Genomic DNA, 11302 nt, shown 5'->3' with positions numbered 1-11302 from the left:
CTGAGGCAGAAGGATTGCTTGAGCCCAGGAGTTTGAGGTTGCTCTGAGTTAGGCTGATGCCATGGCACTCTAGCCCGGGCAAGAGAGCGAGACTCTGTCTCAAAAAAAGAAGTTAAAAAAAAAAGTACCTTTGCAAAGCTGTCTTTGGATGGGGGAAGTTTGCCTCTATAGAAAATTTACATTGATGCAGCCAAGCCTTCCCTTGTCCAGATCTAGGAAAGAGTAACTGAAAATCTGATACCTTAAAGATCTGAAAGAAACATTTACCATCTGTTCTCTCTGAGGGCTGCCACATGTGTGGTTTTATCTACTTAACAAGACCACCTTTGCTAGCCAAGCTTCTTCTCTCCCTCCCATAACATGTCTTGCTACTATAACCTGATTTACCAGCATAACCTGGCTTGGGTTATGCTCCAAGGCCCCATTCTTTCTGTAACCTCAAGATGACATAAAAGCTTCTGCACTCCATTGAGGGGTTGGGTAGTCCCTCTGTGATGCTTCCTGTGTACACATTAATAAATTCTGTATGCCTTTTCTTCAATTAATCTGCCTTTTGTGAGTTGATTTTTCAATGAACCTTAAGAGAGTAGGTTCTTAAGGAACCTTAAGAGGGGAAGTTTTCCCTTGGCCCCTAAAGTAACCTAAATATATAGCAGGTTATTTTTTTCATATAGTAAGAAGGCCACAGGTAGATATTGATAGTGCTGGCTCAGTTTCTCAACTATGCTATCACACCCAGGATTTTTTTTTTTCTTTTTGCTGTATTGATGTGTAATTGGCAAATAAAAATCGTATATGTTTAAGGTGTACAATGCTGTTTTGATATACATACACATTGAGAAATGATATCCATAATCAAGCTATTTAACAAATCACTATCATCTCAATTACCCTTTTTTTGTGTGTGTTTTTGGTGAAAATATTTAAAATCTACTATCTTGGCCAATTTCAAGTACACAGTACATTATTATTAACCATAGTCACCATGCTCTACATTAGATCCACTCAACTGCCTTGGCCACGGGGAAGTTGAAGTCTGGGGCCTGAATAATGTAACTATGCATCCATCAGTTTCATACACTCTTCAATGTATTATATAATATACTCATAAGTGTAATGTATTTCACCTCCTTTTTTTAAATGCACTGGGAAAAGGAGGTGTGGCTAATGGAAAGATAATTGACAAGTATGATTCAGAAATCTTGAGCCCAGAAGTGAGTAGAATAATGATGCTTTGACAGAAATTGGAAAATAAGGAAAGTTTAGTCCATTTTAGGATTGCCTATCTACAATGCGCTATGGAATTCTTGTTTGGGAAGTGTTTGAAACCTGAACTAAACAAGAGTCTAAGAAGTGAAAAAGAGTGTGTACAAGATCCTAAGCAAATTATTTAGTGAAACGCAATCATCAACCTGAAGTTCTGGGAAGGCAGGTGGAAAGGTCCAGGCCAGTTCACCTAATCCTGGGCTGGCTCAGCTGGGCCCTGCTTAACTCTTCATCTCCTTGTCTTTATTTGCTTTCAGACCTCTGGCTTCATATTCCATTTCCCGTCCTGAACTTATATCCCTATATCTGACAGCCAATTTAACATTTCTGGCCTCCCAGACCTTGTCTCAGCAGTATGCTCTCCTTATGAGTGTCTGATCCAGCCCGTCTAAGGGGAAGTCAGACAGGTAATATCTGTCGTTTACTTTTTAGAAGGAAGAAAGTATAGTGTTTAATAATACCTTTACAGGCAGGCCATATTTATTCCAAAATAGCGCTTTATTAGGGCTACAAACAATGTAATTAATCATGCTCTACTTTTATGGTATGCAAATGCATACACCTAAAAGGAAGAGATTACTTAGAACACCAGCTATGAATCACAATGCCCCTGTGACATTCTTCAAAAGGCACCAAAGGAATAGAAAGTGCTTTGGAAATAATACAAATTATATTTACTAACATTTAGTGAATAGTTACCATGTATCAGGTACTGTCCTAAATTCTTGTTATAGAAAATGGTATAGCAGTAAAAGTATCTGGAAAATTGATTTTCTGATTGGTCCTTTGTCTAGAAATGAAGAATATAGAATTAGGAATTAAGTAATTTCTACTTTATACATTTCAATATTAATAAGCATTTATAAAATTTGGGGTTTTGAAACATTGGATTTTGGCTTTTATTATGTAGCTCAGATAAAATTTGTAGGAGGGAAAGGATTTTTACTGAATTTTCTGATTAGAAACTAGCACTCAGTGGTGCTCAGAGTGGCTCATTCAAGTAGTAAAGATCACATAAATTACCCTAAACTCATTAATAGTAAAGGACTCATCTGAATGTCATTTAGACCCAATGCCTTTTCACATGTTGCTTCCACCACATGAAATATCTTTTCTCTATTCTTCATCTAAACATTTCTGTTCATTCTTTGAGACTTGGCAGCTGACAGAACAGTGATCCATGAAGTATTATTCTCCAGCATTTATTGACTAGATGGGTGGTTCTTAAACTTGAGCTTATCGTATTTACCTGGAGGGCTTGTTAAAATAGGTGGATGACCCTATCTCTGAAACTTCTGATTCAGTAGTCCTGAAGTGGAGTCACAGAATTGCATTATTAACAAATTCCCAGGTAACACTAACACTGCTGATCCAGAGACTACACTTTGAAATTTACTGAACCATGATAAAATAAAGAAATAAAAAAGGCACTGTCCTCTTTCTGTGGGTCTATTGATTACACTTCTTCAGTTAAATGGTACACAGTACACAGTTGGGTAAGTGTTAAATTGTTTGGTTGCATTATTAAGGTAAATAATTTTTATTCCCATCACTAAACTCTTTCCTCAAACTAGACTAATGTATCCACTTCCTATTCTATATCTCCATTTGTACCTCTAATAAGCACCTTAAATGTAACAGATCCAAAATTGAACTCTTGATTTCTGCCTTCTCTCTGGTTCTAGACTGAATACTGCTCTAGTTCTGTCTAAAAAATCTTAAAAGCAAGGTCAAAAAGAATCAGGTGTTTCACAAGTAATTTAACTGTGTCCCAGAAAAAAAAACTATAAAAATACAAAAATATCTAAGCACAACAAAGTAAAATTTACAATGCTTAGCATCCAAGCAAAAATTACCAGGCTTACAAATAAACAGAAAAATATATTAAAGCAGGAAAATATATTGATGAAAATAAGAAATCAATTGAAAACAACCCATCATAGACACAGGTGATAGAATTAATAGACAAGGTTTTAAAACAATAATTATAATTGTATTACCTATATTCAAAAAGTTAAGTTGAGACAACAAAGATATTGAGAAACTGAATCTGAAATTCAATGTAAAGGCCGAGTCAGTACAGGCAAGCATTGTGGCTCCAGCAGGCTCTGAATTCTCATCATCTCACCCACGCTATAGATATGTTGCAACAAAGCAAACTGTCAACTCCACTCACTTTGGGGCTGAAACTTTCTACCATGATATGCATTCACTAAACCACGTAAGATGAGCCTGGTTCTGTGAATAAAGTCATCATTACTAGAAATGTAATGATCACCATCAGCTGGCAATTTGGAGAATAATAATACAGGAGAAAAGAAGAGATTCTTATTTCTATCAATCAGTTGTTCTTTAGTCTCCAAATATTCTTTTCTTAGAGAAAAGGGGAAAGTATAGGAAAGGGAAACACTGAGAAAAGTCATAGACTAAATATTTCTAGAATATCCATTTATTTCTTATCATCACAATTCAAGGAAATGATGTGCCACTTTGTCACTTTTGAGAGAGAAGGCATTAATAAAATTGAGAGTTAATGCTGAAGACTTTGTCATGAATTACCCACTAGATAGAGGCATTTTTAAATTGCAAATTACTTTTAAAGTCATTAACCATCCGAAACTTAATAAAGTAAAATCTTCACATTGTTAAAGAGAGTAACAGATGTTGTTTTTAATGTTTAATGAAAAATATTTATCTCCTGCTATATAATGCAGTCTTGTTTCCCTGACCCTTTTTCTTTCTTCTAGTTAGGTTTGTTATGTTTCATTTAAAACCTCTTTTGCAAGATGATCAGGGTATTGTTTTTTTATAACTACTAAGGCTCAATCTTAAATAAATATTATTTTCTGTGCAGTTCTTCATAATGCATATTTGAAAAGCAAGAGCAAGTCTATAGAAATCTGTGTGAGTAAAATGGAAAAAAGACATCTTTTTTCCTTTTGTCTCCAGCCAACATGGCAGATGAAGATCTATAACCACAGAAAAGCATTCTAATTAGTGCAGCTTCAAGCTATGAGAGGGAAAGAGTGGCAACTGTGCTTTCTGTTGGATGATCATTTCTTTTTCTTGGATTATTTAAAGGGGACTAATTTCTTGAAACCCTAGGCAACAGGACCATGAGCAGTAAGCAAAGTTTGTATCAACAAAATAATGGTATTTCAATGTTGGGGGAAAACACCCTCATAGCCAGGAGGGAAGCAATCAGAATTTAAACTGCCGCAATCTGGAAGCTTCTCCTCAGGACCTGTTTACAGCTGGTTCACTGTTCAGTCAAGCAGCATAATATGCCAAACAAGAGGCAGGTGGGAAGGTTATGTAAAAAACTGCCTGCATGACTCAAGTGACTGGAGAGGTACAAAGGCCAAATGTAGAGGAGATGAACCCTTCTGAAGTAAAAAAATGAAAATTATGGTAATCCCCTCGACCAAAGTGATCTCTGCACAGATCTAAAGTGAATAGTTTAGATCAGTGCAAACAGAGCTCCTTCTGATTTGAAAATATACCACAACTTCTTCAATTTTGTGTAATAGTATGGACAACACATCCTTGATTTCACCTTTTAATCTTGTAACTTGCTCCAAATCCTTTGCTTTCCGGGTCCAAGAAAGAAAAAAATACAATTGTGGAAAAGAGATAAAGAGCAAGAGAATGAGAGAAAGAAGCATAAAAGGTCAATTTAGTCTCCCTGGAACATCCACTCCCATGAGAAGGGAAACTTTTTGCCTTCTTTTAGATAGATCTTGCAGATTGAAATATTAAACAAAGTTTGCTCTTATCAGTTATACTGTGATGAAGTGCCAAAAGTAATCTTATCCTTGAACATAGATGAAAAGATCATTGCCTTCTGAGGAATTGCTAAGATGACCTAGAAGATCGTATGGAATATAAAGATATAGTTAAAAATGACTGTAACTGTCATCCAATTCTACAAATATTTACAGAATATGATACCTATTATAAGTCAGGCACTATGCCAAGTACTTTAGGGTGGAAACACAAAGATGGCTAAAGCACAGCCCCTGACTCAAGGAAGCTTAAAGTTTAAAAGGAAGGTTAGGACAAGTAAACAAACTGTAATAGGCAGAAAAACAAAATTCCTCTAGAGATGCTCAAAGGCTATCAGATCAGAAGATACCACAATGAGCTTTGTGGATTGAAATGGGTGACTTCAGGGAAGGGTGCAGGTAGGTGATCCAAGCTGGGAGAACAAAATGGACCAAAGCATCAAATGTGAAGTATTAGGATACTTGAAGATGGCAAATTGTTCATTAAAGTGTAGAGTATGCTGGTTAGGATGTCAAATGTTAGAATTGTTGACAATAAAATTGTCCCACCACATATTTCTTCTATATATTTATTACATCCTTGGCTGGTATGGGGTTTTCTTGGTCTGTTTTGAACTCTTTCAAATGAGGAATGATATAAGTAACAACAAAGTGAACAGTCATACTCTATAGCTCGTGAAATTTCCTAGTGATTAAATCCTTGTAACCAGCATCTAGATCAAAGAACAATTCTGCAGTTATTCAGAGCTTCCCACCCCCCATGGAGGCCTCCTTCAATTACCCACCCCCCATAAAAATCATCTTTTCTTATCTCTATAATTGTATCATCATATAGTAGTTTTTCTTTATTCAGAACTTAATATAAATAAAATAGTATACTAAATATACTTGTGTTTGATTTCTTTTACTCAGCCTTCTCCTTGTTCTGTGTAACTATAGTTTATTCTTTATTGTTGATATGTATTCAATTGCATGGAATTATAGGGATGATCTATTGATGTACATTTGAGCTTTTTGTTTGTATTAATCTGAACTTTTCAATCAAATAAGTGGATTAAAAACAACTCAATTTCAAAATGGTTAAACAAATGCAGTCACTGAATAACTTAAATGGATACATAATCACCTACATACTATATTCACGTATGAACACTGATTGGCAATTTTCCTTACTAAGTATGAGTACCAACTCCAATGTAAGGAAGGACTGAAGAGTAAATTGGGTCACTTCTGTGTTCTCTTTAATCTCTTTTAGTTTGTTTCATACATTGGGCTGTGTTGACCTCTCTTAGAATTCTGTGCTATTGTTCCTGATTGGAGAGGTACTCATATGCATCATACATATTATATTTTGTATTTTGGCATAAGAGGGTGGGTTGATTTTTTTTTTTTTTTTTTTTTTGCCTTAATTGCAAAACATTGGGCATGTCTACTAACTATGTTATGTTAAAAAAAATTCCCTACACGCGTTTTGTTTTCCAGTTTCAGAATAATGCTGTTGAAAACTTCTCTCACTTCCTCTGATGAAAGAAAGTGTTATCTTCCTCTTGAGGAAGCTCTGTGTTTTGAGCAGGAACAACTGAGTTTCGGGCCTGCCATCTGGAAGTTTTCTCACTCAGGAAACTTAAACAAATTCTCTCTCTATTGTCCTCAAAAGGATCGTCCATCCATGGATCTGTGACTCTCACCATGTCTTGCACTGTTAATGTTCCTCTGGGGGAAATTAACATTCCTTAGGATTGTAGGCAAAGCTTCCCACCTCAATTACCAATCCTGATCATTACCTCCTTTAATCCCTGATATCTCTTCTATATACTTTTGAGGGGAATAGAAAGAAAGGACCAAGAAAATGAGGAGGGTGGACGGTGGTGCTTTCACAATGCCTTGCAAATCCTTCAGAGATGCAGGAAGAGGATGAAAGACTGCCAGGCAAGCTATTTCATGGGAGCTCCAAATACTCCTTGTACCTGAAGAATGAGATCATTTAATTTTTTTTCAGTTTGAGAGATCAAATAAAGCAAAGGCTGGCAGACTGAGAAAGTTTCGTCTTTTATTCATTCTTGCTATGAACAGAAGGGAACTATAAAGCTCGTTTCATATCATCCATACCAAATACAATTCCACTGTAAGTAAACACACTTAGTGGATTGTATGACTTCTGTGTAAAGAGATGTACTAGTCACTTGGGTGAAACTTGCATGTGGTTTGGAACTTAAATAGCACTAATAATATCTCAAATATGGATACATGTTCTAAGGATACAGGATAAAAGTCTTTAAGGAGAAATGAGATTATGACTTTCAAGATATACCGGGATTTTTTTATATGAACTTCTACTGTAATATTCAGTTTATTACAGAAAAACACTTTCCCTGAACAAAGCGTATCTCATTATAATTCTCAGCATAATACCAATATTAGAGAGGGTATTTTTTATTATTTCCAAATAATAGAGGAAATTTTGAATATTAATATCAGAACCAAGATTTACAACAGCATTTTTATATATTTTGCATCAATTGAATGTACATTACAGAGCTACTTACTTTAATTCTGTGAATGTTTATTGAGTGTTAACTATCTGACATTTGTCAGACCTTGGGAATATAAAGCCAGTTAAGCCAATTGTGCTGTGTTTCCAGGAATTTATGGTATGGCCTAGGATGCAGTGAAAAAAATATAATCACGGTGAGATACATTTTATGATGGAGGCACCCAGCTCCAATGGGAAGCCGGAAGGGTGGTTTTCTATATATATAATCAAATTTTTATGTGTACAACTTTCACAAACTTGAGATGTATGGATTCGGAAAACAGTACAAGTTTTATGAAGTGGAGGTTCTGAGGGAGAGGCAGTCTAGAGATAAACTTTATTCTCCATCTTCAGAGAAGTCCTAACTTTTAGGCATTATTAAACATATTTCACAGAAGAAATATTTGAATCATGGTACTGATATCTGGCCAAATCTGTGTACAAAAGCCTGTTAATTCTTTCACTCTATATGACTGAGATACTGGTTCAGAAGTTACCTATTTTAACACCATAGTTTTTCTTATATAATACTTTCCAAGTTCAAAGTATCATCACATATGTTACCTTATTCTAAACTCATAGCAACCTTGTGACCCAGAGAGTAAGCATCTTTATTCCAACTTACCATTTACATATGAGGGAACAAAGTCTCAGTGTGGTAAGAACTATCCCAAGATCAACACAGATTGATAGAGTAAAATGTAGGTCATTTGAACTCCCTATTTTGTATTATTTTGTACATTCTCTATTTGTCAGTCTCATAGTAACTGTGACAAAATGAACATTCACTACTGTATCCTTATTCTTACATCGAGTTTATGACATTTTCTTTTTATAGGGTATAAATAATAAAGTTTTTAAAACCAGGACTTGAACTGCGTCAATTCAGAGAAGAATAGAGGATATGCTGGCACATGCTGGAAACGGGCAGAATGCATGAAAAGGTGCAAGTGTCTTGAAGGGCTGGGGCTGCCTAAAAAATTGTCACATATCACACAGAGTTTGACTCTTGTAAGCAGGGGAAAAATCTTTTTCCAACAGCTTAATGAACCATCTACTGTAAACAAGCAGAACAGAACATTCTCACATATCTCCAGAAAACATAAATGCTTGCTTGAGTCCTTTGATAGCACTGTTACTAGTTGGTGCCTCTACCAGGTTAGATAGCATTTGGCCAGTTAATTGAAACTAAACAAAAAAACAAAAAACAAAAAAAAGAAAAAGAAAGAAAGCTAAAATTTAAAGGAAAGATGATATGAGAGAAAATGCAATCAACTAGCCAAATTTAATATGCAGGACTGTGGTAAACACACGAGAAATAATCCCACACATTTTTCAGTCCTGTCAGCTATATCTGAGGAGTTATGTAGAATATTATAAAGTTGGGTCAATCACTTATATATTGAAACTGACAGTTATCAGGGAGGGCCAATGAGTTGATGCAAGCGATATTTAAAAACCATAGTTAAATTAGTTTAGATGAGGTTGTAATTCTCATTTTCATCATGGATTTTATTTTCCTCTGTCAAAGATGTAATAATACTGAATAGACTTTAAATGATTTAAGGCTCCATAATAGTTTCACTTTTCATATCTCATTAATTACTTAACATTAAAATGATGGCCAACCCCATAAATGGGAATACGAAAATAGACTACAGTGATAGACTATAGTCCTTGCTTTTTGCTGAGATAAATTTGAAGCGAGCACAATATTTAAGATGTTTCAATACTTAAGGTCTGGAGAAAAGAAAAATTTTCAAAAATTAAATTCAGTGATTTTTATGCATGGATATCGTAATGATAATTTTGCAAAACATTATAGAATCTGTTTCTCTTAGGTCAACATTTTTTCTGGAATATCTTCCAATTATGGTAAAAGCAAACACAGTACATCCTATATTTTGTCATGTAGAGTATCTTACTGTCTCTTTCTTATCACTGCTGTGAATACATGGGGAAGAAGGAAAACTAAAGTAGAAAGTGGAACAAGTGGTTTGTTTTGTGTGTGTGTGTGTGTGTGTGTGTGTGTGTGTGTGTTTTAACCACAAAGTTGATATAAGTTTAAATACAAGAAGTACTACACAACTCTAAGTCCTAAACTGGATTGTGTATCAGAATAGCCTTAGAAGTTGTCAAGATGTAGGCTTTGTGGCCCCACCTTGTCCTACTAAGTCAGAACACCAGTGTAGAAGTGCCCATGAACCTGTGTTTGTAATACTCTTCCTGATGATTCTGATGCACTGCTAAATTTGAGAACCACTGGGATAAGATAGTCATATCAAATATTAAATGTGTGTACATATTTGAGAAGATAAATGTGATGTTTCTACAAAATTGTAAAGTATATGAAAGAATGGTTTATGTAACACTCAGACCCATATTCCCATATTAAATGCTATGAAGTATCAAATACCTGGCATAGTGCCTCTTAACAGCCAGTCGTGTTGGTTTGGGTCATGGGTGAGAGTAACCAAGAGGGTTATCAAATGTGGACTTGATGAACTCATCTATACAGCAGGTAAAGGAGGAACAGTGACTTCCAGGGGTCCAGGGCATATGTCATCAGCTCAGCAGTAGCCCGAAGAGCCCCCTCAGCATCTTCTACATATCTACATATAATTATAGGAATTAACATTGATTATACTCAAAGTTTTATCTAGGTAGTCTTTTAAACATTTGCATAAATTATTTAACAGAATCTCACTAACAAAACTATGAGATACGTTTTATTACATGCACTTTATTGTCTAAGAAAATGAGGATTACACGAGGATGTCTGACTCTATTACCTATATTTTTAAACTACCAAGATAATATAAATCACGCACAAATATAGTCACTCCATAGGTAACAATGAAAACAAAGTATAGATAACACAAAGCAAAATATGACAGACCTACTCTCCTCATTGCCAGAATATGAAGACTCCTTCCCTCATACTTCTTCCCATACCTCTGAAGTGCTTGGTTCAATAAAGGTTAGCCTACTTAACTTTGGGACTGCATCAATCAGGTACTGCAGGGCCAGTGAGCTCTAGTGACCCTCTATTAAGTTTTCTTATGAGTCACTAGTGAAGCATAGTAGTTTTCTGCCTCTGGCACTCTATGGAAAAAAGCAGGAACAAAAGAAAACACACAATTTTCCCCTGTCACATAGATTAATCAAGAAAGGCATAATCTTTGTATCTTTGGCTGGTCTCTGATAAGGTGGAAAGGGCTATTATGATAGGCACAGGCAGGACTCACTTCGGTCATCTTTAGCAGTCCTAGGACATAAGGCAAGGGGCTTAAATCTTTCATTTAAAACATGTATTCTTTTTCTATTGAAGTTTCTGTAATTATTACCTGTGCTCCTCTATCATGCCATATTGTGAACAACTTCAGAGAAAAGCAAGTTCTTTAGATCAAAGAAAAAAAATTGACTGGGAGAAGAAAAAGGATTATCTTTTGACTAAACACACACACATGCGCTGTCGTTATGGCAACATAAGATCTGAGAATGGCACACTAAATAATATGGTACCAAGGCACATTACTATCATCAAATGTCACAATAAATGTGCTTCAGCTCCTGAATATGACATACAGTATTGTTTTCTGCTATTCTCAGTACTTTTATGTGAGGCCAAAGCAACTTACTCAAATAGGCACCAAATATCATCCATCACCCTTCTTAGTGGATCTTTCTTACATGAAGAGATCCCACTAATTACAGT

At 35.4% G+C, this 11302-nt stretch overlaps 1 long non-coding RNA gene across 1 annotated transcript; it reads right to left on the bottom strand.

Moving 5' to 3' along the window:
* Positions 1–6561: 6561 nt before the first annotated feature.
* LOC138387335 (uncharacterized) lies at positions 6562–11045 on the bottom strand. Its single transcript, XR_011233933.1, has 3 exons — positions 10932–11045; positions 10488–10689; positions 6562–6764 (listed from the first exon to the last, which is right to left on the bottom strand). It is a non-coding gene; the product is annotated as an uncharacterized lncRNA (long non-coding RNA).
* Between the last annotated feature and the right edge of the window lie 257 nt (positions 11046–11302).

The sequence above is a fragment of the Eulemur rufifrons genome, chromosome 7, assembly GCF_041146395.1.
Source record: "Eulemur rufifrons isolate Redbay chromosome 7, OSU_ERuf_1, whole genome shotgun sequence".
Lineage (NCBI taxonomy): Eukaryota > Metazoa > Chordata > Mammalia > Primates > Lemuridae > Eulemur > Eulemur rufifrons.
Note: the sequence above shows the minus strand (reverse complement) of the source record. Positions and strands in the feature narration are given on the sequence as shown.